Genomic DNA, 26,893 nt, shown 5'->3' on the forward strand with positions numbered 1-26,893 from the left:
GTCTTGGCTATGCTGGCTCTTTTTGGGTTCCATATGAAATTTAAAGTAGTTTTTTCCAATTTATCTTGGAGTGGGACTGCATGGTCATACAACACATGTAAGCTGAACTTTATAAGAAATTGCCAAAGTGCTTTTCAAAATGGCTACACCATTTTGCATTCCCATCAACAATGTATGAATTCTAGGTGTTCCACATCCTTGCCAAACTGGATGTGGTCAGTCTTTCTTATTAGCTCTTTCCTGATTAATTATGTAGCACCTTTTCACATGCTTAAGGACATTTGCATATTTATGTTTTCATTTTTTGCCCTTTGTTTTGGGTTGTTTGTCTTAATTGAGTTGTAATCATTCTTTATATATTCTGGATAGAGGTTCTTTACTGTGCATGTATTTTGTAAGTATTTTCTGTCTATAATTTGTTTTTAGCATTTTCTTGAATATCAAAGAGCAGAAGCTTATAATTTTAATGAAGAACTGTTTACCAATTTTTAAAATAGTTAATGTTTTTAATATCCTGTCTATGAAACCTTTGTCTAATCTAAGGTCACAAAGATTTTCTATGTTTTCTTAAGGTTTTTCTCTTGTGTTGAAGTCTGAAGTTCATAGAATTTTAATCTGTTTAGGTGTGTCTTTTATTTTCATTTAAAAATTATATATATATCACATTCACTAGGCATAATAGATTATATAAATCTAACTATAAAGATAGTCAGAATTTGTTTTATTCACTGGTCTTCATAATGGCAAAGTATGCTTATTTTTTAGTAGACACTATTCTCTCTTTAGTTTTCTTTTGTGTTTTTTTAAAATGTTGTAACTTTTTAGGATTCATAATAAATGGTTTAAACTTTAGACAATTAATTACTCATTCTGGGTAAATGCAGGATGCAAAACCCAAATATATCATTTGGTTTCTGCATATGAGTTGGGTTTGACTGCTGACTTTAGTGGTGACTATCAGCTAGTTGAAATCAGCATTTACACAATACAAACTTGCAAAACTACCTAACAAACCTAGATCGGTCCCAGAAAGATGTATTTTAGATTTTTACTTAAGGGGACTATCTTTATCAGTGGGTCTGAATAGCGTGGCTAATGTACATTTTTTTCAGTCATGAGGAGTTAATTGGCACCCTATTTATAATTGATCCTGGTATTCATTCATTACATATTTAGATAGGCTGCCACAGGCAGGTGCCCAACAGTCCTTGCACTTCTCTTTTACTCTGTGTCTCATCTGATTCCATACTTGAAATTACAATGGTCAAAATTGTAGATTAAGACACAGTAAATATGCTAAGTACAATTATGGCTCTAATTTCAGTTCTTTCAATAATTAAAAAAATTTAGGAATCCTTCTTTTTCTCTTCCAGTAGAGAATGCACCAGCCATTCTACCGATTACATTTTAGACCTGACAATTGCTGATTTCAACTGAATTATCCAAGAGTTGCCTGATATTTTCCAGATATTCCAAACTTCTAGACATAGTATATATTTCAAGATAATAGGGTGGTTCTTGGTTGGAGGCTCTCTGCTTGACTCCTCCCTGTAAGCGTCTTGAGAGCCCATTGTCATTACTCATGCTAAACATGCATATACATTAGCATGCTCTGTGCCTTAGCTCTTGAATTATTAAGAAAATTAATAATGTAATACTTTTTTGCTTTTGCGCTGCATAGCAATTGAAGAAGGCATCCTCCAGCCTGACATCCTCCAAGGTGTTCTTCAGCCCTTGGCAAAAGTAGGCATGAGTGGAGCCCTTAATCAGAAATTGCCCATGGAGAATTCCCTCACCATATCCATCTACTGCCTCTGGCCTAAGCTTTCTGTCTTATATAGACTATAAGAAACACAGTAAAACGTCATTTCTACTAAAAATACAAAAATTACCCGGGTATGGTGGCAGGTGCCTGTAATCCCAGCTACTTGGGAGGCTGAGGCAGGAGAATCGCTTGAAACCAGAAGGTGGAGGTTGCAGTGAGCTGAGATTGCGCCAGGCCACTCCGTCCTGGGCGAAAGAGCAAAACTCTGTCTCAAAACAAAATTAAAAACAAAAAAATACAGTCACTTTAAGAAGAAATTTATTTGTTTAAAGCATTATAACTCTTCTACCCCATTTTGTCAAAAACCTCACATAATTGGATGATAGATAACCAGCAAGCTGAATGAGTTTAAAAATTTCGGATATGTTTTCATCATAGAAAATTTGGAATGAAATTCAGTAGACTCCAAGCATGTAGGATGTGACCATTTAACACTACATATGCCTAGGAAATGCAAAGGATAAAATACTTTATGGTGTGAAGAATATCACGTTGTTCTTTTCCTCCATGTCTTTAAGAAAAATTAAAACATCACAAGATAATTTAATTTGCTGTAATTTAATGTCCTGCTCTGAGTACCTAAGTCTGCTTAACTCTCCCAATGTTCCTTAGACCCTGCGTTATTTTGTTTCCTCATCTGCTCTTGTTCTGCCTGTGCCCTTCCCATCACAGCTGAAGAGCAGAGGCCTCAGGCAGTCTTCTATGTGTCTACCCCATCGGTGTTGCCTCATTTCCACTGCTGATAATTGTTTCAGCATTTCCTAGAGAACAGGAAATTTTACACATATGTGTTGTTCACAGCTAAGAGAAGCTAAAGAACTTTTGAATAGCTTTTTAATCTTATATAACTCGCTCAATTATTTGCTGTATTTTGACATAACTAGAGGTTTAAAAATGATTTCGTATTTCAAATCTATAATTAATCACATAATAAAAACAAATGCTCCCATTGAAACTTCCATGATTGACTCTGAATGGCTGTTCCTTCACCACCTGCCAATTCTCCAGCATTGATGTCTAGACAGGTGGGCTTCATTTCACAAACACTCCCAAATTCATAAAACAGATGGCCTAGGACTTAAATAAATTTTAATGTCACTCTCCTTATGCAGAAACTTATTACTAAATTTCTTTATAAAGACAACTGCCATTAGAAGATTGAAATATGGCCTGTTTTAAGAATAATATGAGTAATTTTTCTAAAGTATGTTTAGATTAGGCCCAGGATTCTGGAAAGATGCTTATGGCAGAAGAAGCATAGTTTTTAAAAATGTCTTCAAACTCCCTCCTATAAACAGCCAAGGCAACTCTTTAGTAAAACCAAAAAATGATGGACAATATTTATGACAAAATTGGTGACAACAACCCCAAAATGTACGTTGATGAGGCAAGTCAGCAATAGCCAAAAGTTCTGCTTAGAATAAGTGCCTTCAGAGGAAAACTCAGTGTAGCATCTGAGAAACTGAGAACAGGTTAGCTCCACACAGAAATAGATATTTAATAGAAGGCCCAGGCAGTCTGAGAACAGCAGCTGAAAATGGGAGGGTTTTCCTCACTCTAATAGCAAAGTGCACAAGGCTTACGGTCAATTCTAAACATAAGAGCAGTCTAGCCTCAGAGTTGGAGCAGTCTAGCTCTAAGGAATCTGAAAACTGAGACTTGAGCGCTGCTTTCTAGGACTAGACCTCACAGTGAGGGTTGGAGTCAAAATTGAGCATAATAAAGATGATGGAAAGAAACGAAAAATATTCAAATAAAAGTGGATATGTTTGTTTTCAAATTACTAGTGTAAAACACTGCCACAAATTTAGTGACTTGAAACAACATAAATGTATTTCTCGCGGTTCTGCAGGTTAGCAGTCTGGATGGGCATGGCTGATTTCTCTGTTCTGAGTTTCACGAAGCACAAACCAAGGTATCAGCTGTCTGGGCTCTTGTTGGGAGACTTTAGAAATCGTTCACTTCCATGTTCATTCAGGCTGGTGGCAGAACATTGTAGTGTGTAGTTGAAGGACTGAGGTCTCTGTTTCCTTGCTGTCTGTTCTGGGGATCATTCTTAGCTTCTAGAGCCTGCCAGCATTCTCCGGTTCATGGCTCTCTTCATCTTCAAAGCCGACAGCAGTGGCCTTCTCACATGGGTCCAGTCTTTATCATGTCTCAAATCTCTCTGATCTCTCATTCTGCCTTATGTCTCCTGCCTTCAGTTGGAGAAAGTTTTCTCTTTTTAAGGGCTCATGTGATTAGATTGAGTTTACATGGATAATCCAGGAAAATCTCTCCAGACTATTTCATAGTCTATAACTTTAATTACATCTGCAGAGTCCCTTTTGCCATGTAACGTAACATACTTACAGGTTCCGGGGATTAAGGCATAGACATCTTTGGGAGACCATTCAACCTCCCACCCAGGATTTGGTTGAGGGGATAAGGTAAGGGGCCACAGAGCCAGGAAGTCTTGGGAAGCAAAGCTGCTGTACAAAAATGACAGAAGAGGGAGCTTTGTGACATTAGAAGGTTACCCTGAACTATATACCTCCTAAAAACTCAAATAAACTAATTTCATAGAAAAATAGGCAATAGAAAAGTATAGAAATAGCTTTTTCAAAATAAGCTAAAATACTTTAAAAAGATGATATAAGAGCAATATTCATCAGAATGAGAAAAATTCAGAAAGGAGGTAACAGAACTGAGGTATTAGAAATAACAAAAATCCACACAAGAGAGAAGAAACACACTAGAGAGTGCTAAGTAAAAAATTTTTTAAAAATGAAGAAAGAGATTTTAAAAAGAATTAGAAAGTTAACAATTGTGAATAGGCAAAGAAGAATCAACATAAAGGTAATTGAGATCTCTGGAAAAAAATTAAAAACAAAGCAAGAGGACAGAAAAATATACTAAGAACTGCAATCCAAGAAAACTGCAAAAAATATGTATACATTTAAAACTATATATTGAGGGTACATGGAGTACCTAATAATATCAACCCAAAATGACCAACATCAGACACATTCTAGTAAAATTATTCATTTTAAAGAAAAAATAATTTGGCATCTAAGCAAAACCAGTAGGTGAATTATAAGGCAAAGAAATGTAAATTATCATCAGACTTTTTTTTTGCTAGCAGAAAATGGAATAACATGTTTAAGATACTCCAGGAAAGAAATATTAGACAGTGATTTTTATATTCAGCAAACTGACCTTCAAGTAGAAAGGGTGCAGTTTAACTGTGAACAACATACAAGAACTCAAGGAAATAGTTCCCAAGATCCCTTCCTGAAGAAGCTTCTAGAAAATGTGCCCCAGCTATCCAAAATGACTAGAGGAACATCAACATAAGGCCGTGTGGCAGCATTAAAGAATTCTATAAGTTACTTATAGAATTCAGACAAGTGTTTTTGAAAGAGAGAGAATGTAGTATATATGGCCAAATGTTCAGACAGAATATGGTGTAACTACAAAAAAAAAAAAAAAAAAATACAGGGAGAAAAAAATAAACCCATTCTCAGTAACTGCATAGGCAACAGTAGCATTAGTGTAACAGTGAGACTTAATGACTGTAATGTGGGATAAAGTAAATGAATATATATGGAATATTCTATCATCCCTTGTGTCCTTGGGAATCAGGATTCTTGGTGTAGTTGAATAAAAGATATAAAAGAGATTAAGTGAAAAACGTTGTAGTCTTGAATTTGGATTTAAATCGGAAGTACTATTTTGAATATTATCTTAAAATTTTCTAAAGGAAGTGAGGTTCAAAGTCTGCATTATCTTATCCCAAAGTGCTCCAAATGTAGATGGCAGCACTGTAACCCCAGATGTTCAGTCCCGACACTTGACACTTGGTAAACACATTTAACCTTTTACATCCTTAACTCTTTGCTCACAGCCAGTCTGTAAATCCTATTAATTCTACCTTTCCAAGATTTCTCAAATTCATTAACCCCTTTCCATCCTAATGGTGCCATCTCTCACCTGGAGTACTGCAATAGTCTCCTGACTGGTCTCCTTGCATCTAGTCTTGCCACCCTCCCATCTGTTCCTCAGATTGCAAAGTATCTCTACAAAACAAATCTGATTGCATCACTCCAGGTTTTAAACTCATCAATGACATCCCAGAATCCTAAGAATGGTACAGTGGCCTGAATGCTCTGGCCTCTGACCAATGACTGAGCCCAGAGAGGCATCATTCTTCTTTCAGCTCTCTGATCCCCTAGACCTACTGGACTTTTGGCTCCTCAAACATGCCAGGATCTTAAGGGCCATGATATTAGTTATTTTCCCTCTCTGGAATGCTTTCTTCTCCCCTCTACTACGTCTTACTTTTTCTTTGGTTTTCATCTTAAAAATCATTTTCTCAGGGAAGATTTTCCTGATTCCTACCCTGGACTAGAGAATATACCTGGGAGTGTATTGCATTCTGCAGTTCTTGTCACACTCTGAGCACTTGCAGTGACCTTTTCTTTTCTTCACTTTCACTTCCTCTTTTTCTTTCTTTTCTTTTTACAGGGGGGGTAGGGGGCGAGTCTCACTCTGTTGCCCAGGCTGGAGTGCAGTGGTATGATCTCGGCTCGCTGCAACCTCCGCCTCCCGGGTTCAAGCGATTCTGGTGCCTCAGCCTCCTGAGTAGCTGGGATTACAGGCATGCACCACCAAGCCCGGTTAATTTTTGTATTTTTAGTAGAGACAGAGTTTTGCCATGTTGACCAGGCTGGTCTCAAACTCCTGAGCTCAGATGATCCGCCCATCTTGGCCTCCCAAAGTGTTGGGATTACAGGCATGAGGCACTGAGCTTGGCCTGCAGTTACATTTTCAATGGCAGTTTTTCTCATCAGCATGGAAGTTCCATGAAGAAAGAAATCTGTCTGCTGATTTCCCACAGTTTCCCTATTTCCTAGCACATAGCAATGCTGATTAAATAAATATTGATAAGGGAATTACTGTCTGAATAGACAGGATTGGAGCATTTTAAACAGTCTGCCATTTTCCTTGTTAATCTTTGCATTAATTAAAATCAAGCGTGATGTCATCTATTTTATTTATAGGAATATTATTTAAAGGATAGTCTCACATTCTATAGCCATTAATCTGGTTATAAACTTTTTTGTTATTAAAATTTTTCCAGGCAGGTCATTTCATTTATCTACAGAGCATTTTATTCTTTCCATCCTAACTTCTAACTTCAATAAAAGCTGATTGGCATGCCTAATCAATAATGCTTTTATGCTCTGCTGTGATCACACTAGACAAATCACAAAGGAGAAGCAGTCTATTATCAGGGATTTTACTAACAAGTAAACAAAAAATCTATTAAGTCATATCCTAGTCAGCCCAGTTTTCTGTATGTTCTATATTTGAGGTAAACATAAATGTTCAGAATAATGACTCTGTAGTCCTCAGAAGTTCTGTGTCATTAAAAAGATTCAGAAAGTTTCAAACAGAAATAGACAAATATATTTTATGAATACTTTCAGTAACAAAGGTTTAAAGCAAAAGAAAAAAAAAAGATTAAGGAATTAGTTGGCTAGTAACTAAGGTATCCATAAAAATAAGTTAACGAGAACATGCTACTTCTGAGCATTCTGGAAAGTGTTTACCTTTACTTTTATGTTATGATACATTTCTTAATCACGTTGGCTCCTCAAAGGCTTTGTGTTTGTGTCCTTCTTTTCTTTTTCTTTTCTTTTCCTTTTTTTCTTTTGCTTTTGTGACAGAATCTTGCTCTGTCACCCAGGCTGGAGTGCAGTGGTACGACCTTGGCTCACCGCAACCTCTGCCTCCCAGGTTTAAGCGATTCTTGATCCTCAGCCTCCTGAGTAGCTGGGATTAGAGGCATGCACTACCATGCCCGGCTAATTTTTTTTTTTTAATTTTTTTTTATTTTTTATTTTTAGTAGAGACAAGGTTTCACCATGTTGGCCAGGCTGTTCTCGAACTCTTAACCTCAGGTGATCTGCTCACCTGGGCCTCCCAAAGTGCTGGGATTACAGGCATAAGCTACTACGCCCAGCTTGGTGTGTGTTTATTTTCTCATATAAATCTTACAGGTGTATATGAACCATTTATGTTTCTGGTGTTTAGAAATCTCCTAATAAACCTTTTAAAATTTTTTCTGAAATGCAGATTGGATGGAAACCTCACTCAGCTGTGAAGTAGTTGTGTTAAAAAGATGTGAGCCATCTCTTGCTAAATGAACCACTAATTCTAAATATGTATCAGTTGTTATTTAATCTTTCTTTTAATTAGGAATACATGGAGTTATTAATCTTTTTTCTATAGTATTATTTAGCAACCTGGGGTTTTTTTTTTTTTTTAATAAACATCCTGGACATTTTCAAAACATAATTCTAGGTGAATTCATTTGTTTTAGGATTATGTTTACACCAAATCCTTACTATCATACCTTGAAATGATACTTTAGTGTGGGCAGTAGTAGTTCAGATTATATAAGAAGTGAAGGGGTGCCAGTCACGGTGGCTCATGCCTATAATCCCAGCACATTGGGAGGCTGAGGTGGGTGGATCATTTAAGGTCAGGAGTTCGAGACCAGCCTGGTCAATATGGTGAAAGTCCACTTCTACTAAAAATACGGAAACTAGCCAGGCATAGTGGCAGGTACCTGTAGTCCCAGCTACTTAGGAGGCTGAAGTAGGAGAATCACTTGAACTTGGGAGGCAGAGGTTGCATGGAGTGAGATAGTGTCACTGCACTCCAGCCTAGGCAACAGAGCGAGACTCCATCAGAAAGAAAAGAGAGGGAAGGAAGGAAAATAAGGAAGGGAGGAAGGAATTGGGGCCCAGTTCAGTATCCATCATTGAGGAAGGATAAGAACAGAGGGACCTTCCTGATGGCAGAGCCTGATTTTGGAAGAGCTGCCTCCTGAGCTAGATGGAATGGGAGCTTCCAGACAGGCATATAGCACACAGCATCAAGGAACCTATTAATAGCTAATGTGGAGTTACAGGAGTGGATGATCATCAGCCATAAGCCAATATATTATGGAGCCCTCAGTTGCCTGAGTGGGGCTGTGAATACATCAAACTGGCCTTTGATATTGGGCTGAGGTTCAGGGTAGGATTAAGTCCCAGAAAGGAATGGAATCCTAAGCAGAAAGCAAGTTAGAATAAAGGAATGGTGAGAAAGATAGAAGTCCTTGTATATAAATTGAAATACCATAAAAAAAAAAAAAATGGCCAAAGCTTAAGCAAAGCCCCAGTTAAATTTAGGAGTGACACCAAGATCCCAATATGGTCAGGCTCTTTCTGCTGTGACTCCCTGAACCTGACACTTGGCACTTCAGACCTACAACTGCTGATATGGTTTGCATATTTGTCCCTGCCCGAACCTCATGTTGAATTGTCATCTCCAATGCTAGAGGTAGGGCCTGGCAGGAGGTGTTTGGGTCATGGTGGCAGATCCCTCATGACTTGGTGCCATCTTTGTGACAGTGAGTTCTAGTGAGATCTGGTCATTTAAAAGTGTGTGGCACCATTGCCCCCCGCCCCCCCACAACCAAACTCTCTCTCTCTTTCCCATTCTTGCCATGTGATGTGCTTGTTCCCGCTTTGCCTTCCACCATGATTGGAAGCCTCATGAGGCCTCCCCAGAAGTAGATGCCACTATGCTTCCTGTACAGCCTGCAGAACTGTGAACTAATTAAACTTCTTTTCTTTATAAATTGCCCAGTCTCAGGTATGTCTTTATAGCAATGCAAGAACAGCCTAATACAAACTCTTACTCCCATCTTTTTCATCCCTGATCACCTCCCAAAGACTGAACCTTATTCGTTGTTCATTTTCTGTATTCTCAAGCCCATTTTTTTAAAGTGCTTCCTCTACCCTGACCTTCTTGGTTTGTGGCTCACCATGGCACTGTTGAATGTCTAGCCATGCAGCTCAGCCAGCACTGAGGTTTTGTGATGCTTTTTTTCTGAGGAGCTCAGAGTGGCTGCTGGCTTGGCAATGAATCCTCGGGGAAGCTGGGAGGAAGAAGGATCTGAGGCTGCCACATGGTCTCAAGAATCTTTGTTGTTGGAAATCTGATGTGCCTTCCCATACACTGCCTCACCCTCTTAACTGCCACCCCCAAGTGACATGGAGGGGAACAGCTTCTCCCTTTCTCCCACACTCCTCTGTCATGCTACTGGGTGCTCTTGGCTAATTCTTTCTCCTCCTCAAAGCATCCTTCTTAGCAGCCGAATTTCACCAGCAAAACAATGTTGGCTGAGGGCTGGAGCCACACTGTTCATTAGCTCTCTTCTTTTTTCAGGAGTTGGTTAAATTCGCTACATTGTCCTCTCCCAGTTACTTCCACCACTTGGACAGTCCTGATGAACAGGCCATGCATCTTTCAGTTGTTCTCATGCCATGCTATGAGTGACCCTTATGCACACTGACCCTAGGCTAGGACTCAAAATGCTGGCAAATCATTTTTATTCCTGGATGCTTTTAGGAAAAGAACAAGATCTATCTCAAACTCAGGTTAGCTTCAATAATTTATAAAACAAAGTAAGAATTCCTCAAAGGTGGAGTGAAGCAGACTGTAGGACACCAGATACACATTTTGTCTGGTTTCCAATTTTCCAAATAGCTGAACCAAATTCCACCTTGACGGTGTGATTAAAGCCATAGCTTCAATGAGAAGATTTAGGTTTTGTGGATTCTTGCACTTATATAATTTTAGGGACCTTTGCTAGAGTCTTTCCCAAGACTTGGAAAGAGACCTGTACCACTGAGATACTCTGAAGATTGAGTTGCTTCGTTTCAGGATACATTTGCCCTTGGGTTCAACTGTACGATGTTGTTGCTTGATCTAAACCCTGGACTTGCTTTTGCTTTAGCACCATGAATGATCTCATTTTGGTCCTTGCCCATCTAACTGTGCGTCTACCTCAGGACACTTCTTGCCATGCCCAGAAACACCTTCCCAAGTCTCCCAAACCTGCAATCTCTGTTATGGCTAAAACAGGCAGATAGGAGAGGGAGAGAATGCTTAGGGCAGTTCTGCAATAACCCGGGAATGGGCTTTTGAACCTCAGTGGAGCAGAAAGAATGGGGAGAAGAGGCGATGAACTCAGCTGGTTATAGAAGATGCAAATAAAATGTAGTATATAATGTCAATACTAACTGGAAGTGGGAACAATGGATGTGGAAAAGCTGCTGATTTGGGCCTTGTGTATTTAGATTGGGTGAAAATATGGTAGGTAGTAAAATAGTATTAAATACAAAAAGTCTCAAATTATGCCTGCTTCATTCATCCTATTCATAAGATTTGGGAAGAGTAATTAGCAAATAATCTTCTTTCAGTAAAATCAGATATTCCCAGAATCAAGATTGTGAGTCAAATTCTTTTTTAGAATAAATGCTATGCATGCTGTTCATACACACTAACACAATCTTTCATATCTAGAAAAAGTAATACTGAATGCCTACCAAGGTAAAAGGCAATGCATTTGAAAGGTTTAGGATGCAGACTTTGGGTCCAGACTTCCTGGAGTCAAGTCTCTGTTCCACCAGTAAGCAGCTGTGCTACCAAGACCAAGTTATTTATACTCTTGTTCTTCAGTCTTCCCACCTGTAAAGTGGTGGTACTAATACTATGTACCTCATAGAGTTCTTACAGGGATTGAGTTTTTTCCCAGATTTATTAGGGTGTAATTGACAAATAAAAATTATATGTGTTCAAGGTATACAACATGATGATTTGATATATGTATGCATTGGGTAATGATCACTACAATCAAAGTAACCAACTCATCCATCACCACACATTGTAACTGGTGTGTGTGTATGTGTGTGTGTATATGTTAGGCACACATTAGGTTACTCTCTTAGCAAAGTTCAAGTCAACAATACAGTATTATTTACTAAAGTCACCATGCTGTACATTAGATTCCGAAACTGAATGTTTGTATCCTTTAACCAACACCTCCCCATAGCCCCCAACCCCAGGCCCTGGCAATGCTATGTGTTTGACTTTCTAAGATTCTACATTATAAGTGAGATAATACATATGTTGTTCTGTTTGTTTCTTTTTTATGGTTTCTATTTATTTATTAAATATCTTATTTTGTTGATGCATTGGTTTTGTGCTTGGTTGGGTCCCAGGGCTGATGGGATTGCCTCCAGATCACAGTTTGTGGTTGGCAGGCCTGTTACCAGGGGCTCGAACTGGCATGAATATTGTCTGGTCCCTTGGCAGACTGGACTTCCAGGATCTTGGTCAGTAGGGCTGGTATTGATACAAGGATCCACTTCAGGGTCTGCAGACAATGGGCCTGTTACCAGGTCTGTAGACAGGCGTGGCTTCTTCTGGGTCCTTGGGTGGGTAAGACTGACCCCAGGCTGCAGATAAGAGGAGCTAGAACTGAGTGAGTTCCAGCTGCTTCAGGGTCTACAGCCCAGCCTCATGTCTCAGACCTGCCTCTGGAGGCACAGATGGACGTGTCTCCTGCCAGGTTCCTGGACAGGCAGAACTGACCATGGATCACAATTGAAGGACACTGGAGATAAATTTCTGGGCTGTCTTAGGATCTGCTGTGGGATGGAGTTCCGCAAGCCTGCTTCCCAGGATACCTACAGGTGTGACTCCTGGCAGGTTCCTGGGTAGGCAGGACTACTTTCAGATTGCAGTTTATAGGGGCTACAGCCAAGTTAGAGCTTTTTCAGGGTCTGCTGTGGGACTGAGGGTAGCAAGCCTGCTTTCCGCGGCACAGATGGGTGTGTCTCCCAGCAGGTCTCCGGGCAGGCATGATTGTTCTCAGACTGTAGATGAGGGGCTGGAGCTGAGTTACAGGGGCACTTTAGCATCTGCTGCCAGGCCTGTGGTTGGTGGACCTCTCACCCCAGGCATGAATGAGCACGACTCCTTAGAGGATGGTTCTGGTGGCAGGACCAAGGCTAAACAGGATTGTAGCTGGGTCCACAGGGGATGGGTTCATTTTTGATCAATGGCTTATACCATAGTCAGCAAAATGGCCACCCAAGTGTGGGCCTGCCCTATTAAAACAAGCCCACTTGGTTTTGGCCTGTACCAGAGTTTTAAAATCTCCCTGGATCCCAAAGCTCCCACTGAGGCACTTTTATCAGTGGATGGCTGCCAAATCCTTCCTGCTGTGTGGGTATGTGAGCAGGGGGCCTCCTATTCCATTATCCTGCCAACTGTGATTGACTTATCATTTATAAAATCATGTTGAAAATTGTACCTGGCATGTACATAGGAAGCAGTATCTGTAGCTCATAAATAAGTGCATGTTTTTTAAAGTCCCTCCTAATTCCGAGATTATCAAATTCTGTAGGACGATCTATTCTAGCCAGGCTTTAGCATCGGTTTACTTTGCATTCAGATGATTCTGCATTAAAACAAACAATTTTGAAGTACTACGTATGTCCGAAGTCCTAGTTAAAGGGCAAGAGATGACTCAGTGCATGCTCATGCCTTTATCCAGGCAATTTAATTCCTTTGATGAAGCAGCAGCATCTACTGTTTCCCTTAGGGGAGTGCTCCAAAGGCAGGAGCTTTCATTGCCAAGATGCCGCCCTGATATTTAGCGTAGACCTCTCATTTAGTCTATGTCTCACCATCCCTCCTAATCGACTGTATATGCATTATCCTACTCCCATCCTCAGGAGTAGAGTATTGGGCAGTGAACTCCCTTCATCCTTTCTGATCTTTCTAGGTTTTTAGTGAAGTTTGAAGCTTTTTTGAACCGTTTGATCTGTGAACCCATGTGTCACAACATGAAGTCTTTATTTAAAGTATGTGGGAATTCCTTAGAAAACGTACTTATTATTTCTTACTTTCAACTAATGTTCAGTACATGAGTTGTTCAAAGGAGAAAAATGGTGCCTATCCACTGTTCATGTCTCCTGCTTGCTAATGTGGCTGTGTGCTCATTAGTTGGAATTTTCCAGAATATATGGCTTGGGAACAATCATTAATATTTTCATGATTCCAGATGCCAATTGGCCTGTAGTATTTTTTACAAATTATTTCTTCATATGCATTCTTAGGTCAACTCAGCCTTCCAGAAATCATTTAAGAATCTTTCAGTCTGTTGAAATTCCGTTTGGCCCAATGAATTTTTATTGATGCAATTAATTCTTACCTCATACTGCTAAGCATGTTTATGTTTTTCAGATATGCACAGGCTAAGAAAGTACCATATGGCAAAGGTGATGGTCCTGCATCTGCACAGATTTCTGTAAGGGAAAGCAGACTACACATAATATAAACAATAATACAATAGTAATAAGCTCATTTATTGAGTGCATATTATGTGCAACTCTTTATAACATGTTGCCTCATATAATATAGATGCCAACAACCCTCTAAAGTAGCATTGATTTAAAGATAATTTTAAGTATTTCATAATAGATCGTATAAAAAAATAAGATCATATTGCATATATTAAGCTTTATGCAGTGACAGTGCCTATGAGGTTTGCAATGTGTAGGCAATGAGGTTTATCCAAGGCACAATATTGCTGATTGAAAACTCTTCCCATATTGCATATACCACCTTATGATCTACTTCATTTTTCCAGGTCCCATGTGGTAGACAATTTTCCATGTCAGTAGCTTAAGTTCTAATGATTAGATAATGCTCCAGTAATCTGACTTTTACCTTTCCCATTACACATTCTGTTTTTTTTTTTTAGATTTATTTATTCATTATTGATAGCTTTAAGTCTGTAGGGTACATGTGCATATACATGACAGGTTTGTATACATATGTATACTATGTGCCATGTGTGTGTCTGCTGTTTTTTTGTTTGTTTTTTTTTTTTTGAGACGGAGTCTGTCACCCAGATTGGAGTGCATTGGCATGATCTCGGCTTATTGCAACCTCCGCCTCCCAGGTTCAAGCGATTCTCCTGTCTCAGCCTCCCGAGTAGCTGGGATGACAGGTGCCCACCACTATGCCCAGCTAATATTTTAAATTTTTAGTAGAGACAGGGTTTCACCATGTTGGCCGGACTGGTCTCAAACTCCTGACCTCATGATTCGCCCGCCTTGGCCTCCCAAAGTGCTGGGATTACAGGCGTGAGCCACTGTGCCTGGCCGACAAAAATATTTTACACTCCATCACATTCCAAAAAATGTTTGTGCTATCATGAATTTTATCAGAACTAAAGAAAAAAACTTAATCAATTATTTAGTTGCTTTATTTTAAAATGTCTTTCTGCAAATAACTTTATAAAGTCAATTAGCCAAATTCAAATTTTATACCATTGTTTTTATAAAGGCTTCAAAATGTCCATGAAAAGAATTAAATAAGGTGCATGTGTGCACACCATCCACCAACTACACACACTTCACGAATGCATATAATCTCCTGTTAACCTAGGATACAGTATTGGAATTCTGTCATCAAAAATGTAAATTTTAAAATGCGTATTTCCTTGAATGTTATATAAAAACACGTACTAGCCCAGTCAAATCATGATGGGCATAAAATGATCAAGCAAAAGACTTGCTTCATAAAATTATTAAGTGTCCTAGAGGTTTCTATTATGATTATAGTGCTTTCAAGTATTGTTTTTCAAACTTCAGAGTAATTAGTGAAAACATAAACATATTTAACCAAGACTTGGAGGCAGTAATTCAACAGAGCCTTGTCAAACCAAGAAACCCTATTTAGTATTTAAGAGGAAGTATAGATTTCAGAGGCAAATAATATATTGCAGTAAATGATTAAAAAAACAAATTTTATTCCTGAATAGTCATAAATAATTAAAACTGTTCATATTTCCAGCATGTTTTTCTTCTCCAGTGTTAGTAGTGTGCTGTATAAAATACTACACAGCCTTGTAGCTATACAATAGTTTTTGAAATTGTAGCCTTGTTCATTCATTTAACATGTATGTAAACAGTGAATAGTATTACTCACCAGAAACATGACCAAATCAGATATACTTTAAAAATACATTTTCTATTGTCCAGGAACTAAGACTATTTAATTTTTTGTTGTTGTTGTTTTGAGACAGAGTCTCCTTCTGTTGCCCAGGCTGGAGTGCAGTGGAGCCATCTCAGCTCACTGCAAGCTCCACCTCCTGGGTTGACGCCATTCTCCTGCCTCAGCCTCCCGAGTAGCTGGGATTACAGGCGCCTGCCACCATGCCCAGCTAATTTTTTGTGTATTTTTAGTAGAGACAGGGTTTCACTATGTTGGCCAGACTGGTCTCAAACTCCTGACCTCATGATCCACCTGCCTCTGCCTCCCAAAGTGCTGGGATTACAGGTGTGAGCCACCATGCCCGGCCAAGACTGTTTAATTAAATCATCTTCTAATCAGAAAATTTTGGAAAGAATTTATGTACAGAAATAAAGAGACAGTTTAGCAATAACACATCTGAAAAGATTCACTCAGTAAGAAAACAACTATACTTATTGATCTTGACTTTAATAAAAGGAAGAGAAACTATGCCAAAATGTATTTTTTTAAGTTCAAAGCAAGTATCTTATATAAAAGTTTCTGAGGTCAGAAAATGTGCCATATTTAACTTAATGTTCAGCATGTAATACCATTTCACATGGATATTAGCACTGAGAGTTTCTGTAAGAATAACAGCGGTCTTCTCTCTATTGGAGGAAACAGTTCCATTAATTAGAGGGGTCTGCATCATGCGCATGAGTGGTCATTGTTAAAAAGAGAGGAACAAAGAGATTCATATTTACACCCTTTCATTAATGTACATATATGGAACTCTTCAGGTGCCAGAAATCACATGAGGGACTGGAAACAAGACACATCTCTTGTCTTGTTGGAATCTGTTCTACCATGTAATTAAAATATACTGTGATAAGCACTCTGCAATGAGGGCCATGAGTACAAAGGACTATGGATCACAGAAGAAAAGGAGCTGCCCCGCCCATCCTATGGAATCAGGGAAGGTTGTCCTGATGTGTTCTCTTAGTTCCTGCTGGTGATACCTCCTTTAGGCCATCACTGCGGCTTGTAGCCATAGTCTCTTGCCTGGTCATCCTGCTTCCTGACCCTTCTCCTCTCAACTTCAAATATGATGTAGAAGTTTTCAGTGTCTCCACATTATGCTCAGGATAAAGTACAAACATTGCATCATAACTCAAAAGTTTCTTCATGACTGGCTGCCCTTTCCCTCCATCTTAATCTCTAGCTACGCTGTTGTACTTGACTGTCAAAGTATATCAAAATACTTTTGAGTTCCAAAAATGTGTTATGTTCTCTCTTACCTTCTGCCTTTTGTTCATGCACTCCCAAGTTCTAGAATAGTCTCTTTCCTCTTACTGAACGTTTACCTGGCTGATTCATACTCATCCTGTAGGTCTCAGTTTGTATCTGTTCATCCAAGCCAGAACTATGAGTGTTGTCCTAGTCTCTTCCCTTCCTCCTTTCCGTTCAATTCATCACCATGTCTTAGAAATTCTAAGACTAAGCATCTTTGCTGTGGGTTACTTTTTAAATTTCCCCTACTTATTAAAATAAAACCGCACAGTTGGTTTTCTTGTTCCTCTTTCAAAGGTGGTGAAACTGAAGCTAAGAGATACTAAGTTAGTCACTCAAGATCACACTCTTAATAACTCATAAGCTAGGATTCGAGCCAAAGTCCATTTGACTCCAAAGCCAAAATGCTCTACTACCTTGCCTTTCCATTGCAAGAGATATGCTAATGACCATTACGTGTTTGTTCCAAAACAATAGTACTTTGATACTTTTCATTTTGTTTAATTGTTTCTTCTGTGGTTATGCAAAAATCAGTGGCTAATGTAACTGGCACCAGATTTTTAAACATATTCATCTCTTCAACAATTCCTTTAAGATTTCTACTTAATGCAAAGGCTATTTCAAGTGAGGCAATGAGACTTGATTGATTGTTGCTTAGGTATTTTTAAGGCATAGAAATGGAGAAATACTTGGAAAGTGAATTGAAGCAGCATTTCATTTTGTATCAAGGAAAAAAGTATTATTTAAAAAGTATTGCAGGCACACCGTGGAAAATTCATAAAATAATGACAAAAAACGAGTGAAAGATAAAATCACCTGTACTTATTCCTTCTATGGATAACACTGCATCAAATTTTGCTGTCTGCTTTTCTTAAATGAAGTCTATGTATCACATTGTATACATACCACCTACTACCTGCTACTCACTATTTTGATAAATGGAGAATATTGACATAGAAAAACAAAAAACAAAGTGCTGAAATCAAAGCTCTTGCAGCATGGTAGAATTATATTTAATGGTAGAATTACATTTATGATTTAAATACATTTAAATTTAAGGGATAAAAATGGCCTGAGGCTGAAGCCCCTACCTCTCCATTTGTTGGTAAATTCACTTAAGGGACCTTGATCAACTTATAATCCCAAATTTGAAAATGGAAGGCTGTTGTAAAGTAAAATGAATGAGAGGCTACTTTTAGATTGGAGGAATGTGGACTAAACAATGGGATGTAGGCAGCTGAGTATCTATGGGTAATCCTATGTTGACTTTGACAAAGACAATGGCTGTTCTTTTCAGAAGAATGCCTTCTAAATTAACAGCCATTATAATTTTAAAACCACAGAAGAATCAGGGTGAGTGGAATAACAGGGGACAATATATTTTACTAAAATGTAGGCAGGGAAAAGAGCAGAAAATTTCACATGAATCACCATCTCCATTCTGAATCATTTTATGCAATAATAGAAAAATTTTAAAACAACCTTGTTTCCTACTTGTATGCACATGCCTTAAATGATCACTGTAAGTGGAGCAAAGTGTTTGAGTAGAGATTAGATATATTTCATCTCAAATGTAGAACCACTGAAATGGTTTAGTCTTTTTCAATTTGCTCTATTCAGTTTCAGCTAACAATAAGTATCTGTGAAATGAACTCCTGTGTAAACTAAGAGAAAATGTGGAATTTTTGCTTTTTTACTCTCCAGTGAAGTTTCAAATTGGTTTCTTCAAAGATTTAGTCCATTAAGGTTAGTGTAATCTATATTTTATTTCTGCTGTTATTGATTTAAAATGTTTTATAAGAAAGATAAGAGAAAATTACAGATAGTTGAAGACAATGGCAACTTTTCAGTTCCATTTTCTAATATATCTTAGAAATGATATAGACTAAGAAAGGAGAAATAAAACTTCACAGATGTCATGCCCATGGCATAACTTGAAGACAGAGAAACACCAATTTCAAAATTACTCTGACCAGTAAAAGAAAAAACTCTGCTAAATCGTAATGCAGGTCTCTCATCCTCCTGCTCCCTGCTTTCACTCTGACCTGTTTTGGGACAAGCAAAGACAGCTAGTGAACAGTCACAAGTTGATCTAAAACCACTGCCAGAAAGACTCACTTGACCTTAAGTCTGAAGAATACTAAAAAAGTGCCTTGGTAGATCAGAGCATGAAGATTAAGCGTTCTTTCTTTTGATGATGCCCAATTTGTCAAATTTTTAAGTTCATGGAATCATGCTTTTGGTGTCATATCTAAAAGTCTTTTGCCAATTCAAGCTGTCAAATGTATAGGCATAAATTAGTCCACAATATACTATAATCCTTCTGACATCTCTAGACTCTGTAATGATATCATCTCTCATTCTTGGTATTGGCTATTTGTGTTTTTTATCATTTTTGTTTCTAATTAGTCTGATAAAGCTTTACAAATTTTATGGATTTTCTCAAATAATTCTATTATAATGCTGGCACTGAGGCTATGCCTAACATTTCTTTGCAGACATAGATACCTAGGTTATTTCTATGCATGCTTTCATCCATTCAACAGATATGTGCTGAGTACCTACCAGGTGGAGGCCCTGTTTTATGCACTGGGAATACTTTGGGGGAAAATAAATACTTTCATAGAACCTACATTCTTATGAAAGAGACAAACAATAAACAAGATAAATAAGTAAAATGTACAGATGTTAGTGATAAGATGAAAAAAATAAAGAAGAAAATATAGACCTGGAATGTTAGAGGTTGAGATTTTACTTTTAAATAATAACCAGGGAAGGCCTTAGTGAAAAGGTGACTGTATTAGTCTGTTCTCACATTGCTATAAAGAACTACCTAAGACTGGGTAATTTATAAAGAAAAGAGGTTTAATTGACTCACAATTCTGCAGGCTGTACAGGAGGCATGGCTGGGGAGGCCTCAGGAAACTTACAATCATGGTGGAAGGCAAAGGGGAAGCAGGCACATCTTACATGACCAGAGAAGGAGATCTTGTGAGAACTCACTCACTATCATGAGAAGAGTAAGGGGAATATCCACCCCCATGATTTGATCACTTCCTACTAGGCCCTTTCTTCAACACTGGGCATTACAATTCAATATGAGATTTGAGTGAAGACACAAATCAAAACCATATTATTCTGCCCCTAGTCCCTTCTAAATCTCATGTCCTTTTCATATTGCAAAATACAATCATCCCTTCTTAATAGTCCCCCAAGTCTTAACTAATTTCAGCATTAACTCAAAAGTCCACAGTTCAAAGTCTCATCTGAGATAAGGCAAGTCCCTTCAGCCTATGAGCCTATAAAGTAAACAACAAGTTACTTACTTCCAAGAGGCGATGGGTACAGTCATTGGGTAAATACATTTGTTCCAAAGGGGAGAAATCAGCCAAAGGTAGGAGCTATAGGCCCTGTACAAGTCTGAAACCCAGTAGGGCAGTCATTAAATCTTAGAACTCTAAAATAATCTCATTTAACCCCATGTCTCATGTCTAGGCCATACTGATGCATGCGGTGAGCTCCCAAGGCCTTGGGCAGCTTTGCCCCTGTGGCTCAGCAAAGTTCAGCTCTGATGGCTGCTCTCAAGGGCTGGTGTTAAGTACCTGTGGCTTTTCCAGGTGCACAGTGCAAACTGTCAATGGATCTACTGTTCTGGGGTCTGGAGGACAGTGACTGTCTTCTCACAGCTCCACTAGGCAGTGCTCCAGTGGGGACTTAGTGTGGGGGCTCCAACATCACATTTCCCCTTACCACTGCCCTAGTAAAAGTTCCTCATGAGGGCTCTTCCCCTACAGTAGACTTCTGCCTGGACATCGAAGAGTTTCCATACATCCTCTGAAATCTAGACAGAGGCTTCCAAGCCTCAACTCTTGCCTCTGTGCACCTGCAGCCTTACCATGACATGGAAGCCACCAAGGCTTATGGCTTGCACCCTCTGGAGCAGCATCCTAAGACATATCTGGGATCCTTTCAGCTACTGCTGGAGCTGGAGTGGCTGGGAAAGAGGGATCAGTGTTCTGAGGTTGCACAGGGAAGCTGGGCCCTGGGCCTGGCCTATGAAACCATTCTTTCCTCCTAGTCCTCCAGGCCTGTGACAGGAGGGGCTGTCACAAAGGTCTCTGAAATGCCTTTGAGGCATTTTCCCCATTGTCTTGGCTATTAACATTTGGCTCCTCTTTACTTATGCAAATTTCTGCAGCAGCTTTACTTCCTTTCCTGAAAAATGGGTTTTTCTTTTCTACCACAGGGTCAGGCTGCAAATTTTCCAAACTTTTATGCTCTGCCTCCCTTTTAAATATAAGTTCCAGTTTCAGATCATTCCTTTGCTCATGTATATGAGCAAATGCTGTTAGAAGCTGCCAGGCTACATCTTGAATGCTTTGCTGCTTAGAAATTTCTTCCATTAGATACCCTAAATCCATCACTCTGAAGGTCAAAGTTCTACAGTCCCCTAAGGGAAGGGCACAGTGACTCCAACCTCTTTGCAAAGGCATAGCAAAAGTGACCTTTACTCCAGTTCTCAGTAAGTTCCTCATCTCCATCTGAGACCACCTTAGCCTGGACTTCATTGTCCATATTGCTATCAGCATTTTGGTCACAACAATTTAACAAGTCTCTAGGAGGTTCCAAACCTTTCCTCATCTTCCTGTCTTCTTTTGAGCCCTCCAACACAATTTAACAAGTCTCTAGGAAGTTCTAAACCTTTCTTCATCTTCTTGTCTTCTTCTGAGCTCTCCAAACTGTTTCAACCTCTATCTGTTACCTGATTCCAAAGTTGCTTTTACATTTTTAGGTATCTTTATAGCAATGCTTTACTTCTCTGGTACCAATCTCTATATTAGTTCATTCTCACATTGCTCTAAAGAACTACCTGAAACTCAGTAATTTATAAAGAAAAGAGGTTCTGCAGGCTGTACAGGGAACATGGCTGAGGAGGCCTCAGGAAACTTACAATCATGGTGGAAGGCAAAGGGGAAGCAGGCACTTCTTACATAGCCAGAGAAGGAGGAAGAGGGTGAAAGGGGAGGTGAGACACATTTTTAAATAACCAGATCTCATATGAACTCATTCACTATCATGAGAATGGAAAGGGGAAAATCCACCCCCATGATCTAATCACCTCCCAGTAGGCCCCTTCTTCAACACTGGGGATTACAATTCATCATGAGATTTGGGCAGGGACACAAATCCAAACTATATCAGTGACTTCTAAGTAAAGAAATACCCTAATGAATTGAGAGTGTGTGCTCAGGTATCAGGATAAGAGCTTCCAGGCAGAGGGTAGAGAAAGTGCAAAAGCACAAGCATGCTTGGTACATTGAGGAAGAGCGAGAAGATCAGTGTGGCTGGAGCAGAGAGACTGAGTGAAGGGGTCAGAGAGTTAAGAGAATTAGTACAGGTGAGATTGTACTGATTCTTTTAACTCTCTGACACCCTCGCTCAGTAAAGATCAGATTGTGCCAGGCCTTCAGGTCATCGAATCTAGATCTAGTATCTAGATGCCTGGACTGTGGTGGTAGCAAGAGGTGTTCAGATTCTGGATACATTTTGAGATACAGCTCAGAAGTTTGAAAAATAAGCAGGATTTCCTGATTAAATGGTTTTTGGAGTATGAAAGAAAGAAGCCCAGGATACCACCATGATTTTTTTTTTTTCTGAGTAACTAGAAAATTGGGGTGCCACTAACTTACATAAGGAACAAGATGGGTGAAGCAGATATGGGAGAGAACATTGTTTTGCAGCATGTTTTCACCAAGTTCTCACCTGACTAGGTTATTTAGCTTAGTCTTTGTCCTCAAAGCTGTTGAAAATGAAGGTAAATGTTCCACTTAGTTAAAACAGAGAAATAGAATTAAATGTTGTATTAACTGGAAGGGTCCTTAGAGGTTGCTTTATTTATCTTAATTTTATTTTTTAAAATTATTTTTAAAAATTTTTGTGGGTACATAGTAGGTATATATATTTATGGGGTACAAGAGATGTTTTGATAGACATGCAGTGTGAAATAAGCACATCATGGAGAATGGGGTATCCATCCCCTCAAGCATTTATCCTTTGAGTTACATACAATCCAATTACATTCTTCACATTATTTTTAAATACACAATTATGTCATTATTGACTATAGTTAACCTATTGTGCTATCAAATAGTAGGTCTTACTCGTTCTTTCATCCTTTTTGTACCCTTAACCATCCCCAACTTCTCCCAAACCTCCACTACTCTTCCCAGTCTGTGGTAACAATTCTTCTACTCTCTATGTCCAGGAATTCAATTGTTTTAATTTTTAGCTCCCACAGATGAGTGAGAACATGCAAAGCTTGTCTTTCCTTGCCTGGCTTATATCACTTAACATAATATCTCCATTTCCATCCATGTTGTTGCAAATGACTGGATCTCATTCTTTTTTATGGCTAACTAGTCCTCTACTGTGTATAAGTACCATATTTTCTTCATCCATTCATTTGTTGATGGACACTTAGGTTATTTCCAAATCTTAGCTATTGTAAACAGTGCTGCAACAAACATGGGAGTGTAGATATCTCTTTGATATACTGATTTCCTTTCTTTTGGGTACATACCCAGCAGTGGGATTTCTGGATCATATGGCAGCTCCATTTTTAGTTTTTTGAGGGGAACCTCCAAACTATTCTTCATAGTACTAATTTATATTCCCACCAACACTGTACAAGGGTTTCCTTTTCTTCACATCCTCACCAACATTTGTTATTAGCTGTCTTTTGGATGTAATCCATTTTAACTTGGGTGAGATGACATCTCATTGTAATATTGATTGGCATTTCTCTGATGATCAGTGATGTTAAGTATCTTTTCATATTCCTATTTGCAATTTGTATGTCTTCTTTTGAGAAATGTCTATTCAAATATTTTGCCTATTTTTTGATTAGATTATTAATTTTTTTCCTATATGATTGTTTGAGCACTTTATATATTCTGGCTATTAATCCCTTGTCAGAGGGGCAGTTTGCAAATATTTTCTTCGATTCTGTGGATTGTCTCTTTACTTTATTGATTGTATCCTTTGCTGTGCAGAAGAGAGATTACTTTAGAAGCAAGGAAACAGAAGACCAAAGAGGGCAAATGATGCTTTTCTTTCAACTGAAATGGTGGCAAAAATCTGGCTGATTCTATTGATTAAGTTCCACAATAACATCTCATGAGCAGATATACTGGTATATCACAACTCGGGGCTCCAGCCAAGATCTGAGGAATATTGACTCAAACAACTTCTTAATCTAGGCCAATTCTTCTGCTTTTATTTGGCCACGGTATAAATGGGAACAAATTTAACACCAGCTATGGGAATATGTAGGGAAGAAGATGTTGTTTATTGAATTGGATCTTCATGATAAGAAAATTGTCCTTAACAGGACCAGAAACTAATTTCCTTTCAATAACATTTGTTTTTAGGTAATAGCATTTTGGAATAAAAATGAATTAACAGCTCAGGGTTCTAAGCAGCTGTTTAACATTGGGCAAGTTAGTTTGTATCTTGGTTTCCTCAGGTAGAAATTAACTATATAATTAATAATTTTTATATACTCCCTCCTCTAGGAATACTTAAAAAGGTACTTGAAAAGTGACAAGGTTGAAACAGACAATTTTAAGTACCCTTCTGGTACTTACAATTTGCAGGTCTATCATTATTACTTTGGTGGGTAAAGTGGAAGTAATGTAGAAATGTATTCCATGCATGCAAACACTTAAATAACTAGCATTCAGTCAGTGACTAATGGCAGTAATAAAGAATCACCGAGTAGGATGCATAGAGGAAATATGAGCCTTCAGCAGAGTTCTCAAATTTAAATTTACTAGCATAGGAATAAAAATACAATTAGTAAAAATGGTTTGAGTTATATCTGTAAAGACTGAAAACGAGAGTTCTTACCATAAGAGAAAAAGGGTAAGATAAGAATCACTTGTCCATGGAAAATAGAACTTTTTTTTCATGTTGTACCAAAACACCAAGGCTTTAGTCAACTAGATTTGCTTTATGGTGTACCAAAGCAATGGCTTCACTAGTTTCACTGAATTTGTTTTCCTTTTCACCTTCCTTTAGGGAAGTCATATAACTTTTATAGCTTGAACACACTATTCTAAGTAGAGGCACATTGATCACATCCCTGAAAGTTGAATACAGCTGCAAATGGATATAGACAAATTCCATTATTGGCTCAACATAATGGGTAGCTTTCCAGCTACTGGCTGCTCGTATTAGGTAGCTTTCAGTGTTTTGCTTTTGTAAAATTGATTTTTAAAAAATATGGGCAAAAGGGGAAACATGGCAAAAAACCTTGATTGACAACCTTACTCCTAAAGGCAATGTGGAAGAGTTCAATGAGGGTGAGCCCTCTCTCGCCTCTGAGGTAATGTGTTCTGACCTGCTCTTTTATAGCGGAGTAGGGAGTAGAGAGCAGCAGATGCATGGCCAGATGCCCTGCTGGCTACCCTGCCAGCTGCTGCAGCTCTGAGGAGCCCTGTGTTCCAGGATGAAATTCATGGTCAGCCTTTGACCAACCTACAGGGGCTCTTACAAACTCTCAGGGAAGCTGGAGCCAGATAATGAACCACAGACTCTGCTCTGCTTATCTTATTTTAAGAGTCTTCCTCTAAGAGTGTAGCAGTCCCTTCCTTATTCTACCAAGTTTGTGCTAAGTACTTACTTTTTTTGAGCTAATTTGTGTTGTTTAGGGCATGCAAAGCTGGAAAAGCTATAAAAAAATAAGAGAATTCTTAACATAAAAACCAGATAATGGTTGGTTGTTGGGGTTCAGGGGAAGATAATAATTTAAACAGGCACACAGAGGTCTTCAAAGTGATCAGTGATCACGTTCTTAAGTGGAGATAGGTAGGAAAATGATGTTAATTTTGTTATTAATCTTAAAATTGTAGTTCTTTTCAGCATGTGTGCTTCACAATAATAAAAAATAAGATTAAAAAAATGAAATAGGACATCTGCAAACCTACGTTTACAGTCTTGCCTTACCACTCATTGCCAGCATGAACTTAAGAGGGAAGTTTCTAGATATCAACCAGTTTATAACCAATTCTAGGTATTGTTGAAATTCACAAATGTTCACAGTTTTGGGGGAGGGGATATTGAAACTCTGCTTTTTTTTTTTTTTTTTTTTCCTTCAGCTGCATTATGAAAGAAATTCAGAAAACAAAGAAAGCCCCCAAACGTTTTTCCTTATATTGCCATGCCTGTTCAGGAGTGATCTCCAAACATTTCTTCATGTAGCGAAATAACAAAGCTAGCCTCACCAAATGCTGTGAAAATTAAATAAAATAACACCTATAAAGTTATTTGGTCGTAGTAAAAACTTCTAATAAATATCAGTTTCTATCCTCCTAGCCTTAGTCAAATTAATTTAATATATGTGTACTTACAAGTTTATATAATATTTTTATTGATAAAGCTAGAGAAACGGGTAAATATATAGTAAACTTATAATTTACTTGACACAATTAGTATACTCAAAAATCAAACTCCATCGAATTGCTATATTTCATTTTTACTTAGGGTGGGTAAGTACCTTTCACTTTATGACAAGTAAAAATTAGTTTAAAATTAAAATACTGTGAAAAAAATACAATTATGACTACTGAGAACTTACTTGGTAAATACAGGATACACTTCCTTGCAAAATTTAACTCTGACAGTAGAGGTAGTTTGTGTAGTAGTATGTTGTTATGCATTTGATTATTGATCGATAAGCGAAATTCTATCTAATTTTTAAAAACGTTTTTGATAGGGAGTAAAATAGTTTGAGAAACTCCTAAAACTGTGACAAACTAGGGTGCTCTCCACTCATTTTTCTTTTCATATTCTTTTTTCTATTGCTTT

The 26,893-nt window shown here is 38.3% G+C and overlaps 1 protein-coding gene and 1 long non-coding RNA gene across 3 annotated transcripts in view; one reads left to right on the forward strand and one right to left on the reverse strand.

Annotated features, from left to right (window-relative positions):
* Positions 1–26,893, forward strand: part of TRPC6 (transient receptor potential cation channel subfamily C member 6) — a 132,090-nt gene that overhangs the window by 40,303 nt on the left and 64,894 nt on the right. The window lies entirely within an intron of this gene.
* LOC103877845 overlaps positions 9,486–26,893 on the reverse strand; it is an 82,905-nt gene continuing 65,497 nt past the window's right edge. For both annotated transcript variants that reach the window (XR_002517181.2, XR_004177391.1), the window contains one exon: positions 9,486–14,022. This is a non-coding gene — a long non-coding RNA (uncharacterized LOC103877845). The remainder of the gene's footprint in view (positions 14,023–26,893) is intronic.

This window comes from Papio anubis, chromosome 12 (genome assembly GCF_008728515.1).
Source record: "Papio anubis isolate 15944 chromosome 12, Panubis1.0, whole genome shotgun sequence".
Taxonomy (NCBI): domain Eukaryota; kingdom Metazoa; phylum Chordata; class Mammalia; order Primates; family Cercopithecidae; genus Papio; species Papio anubis.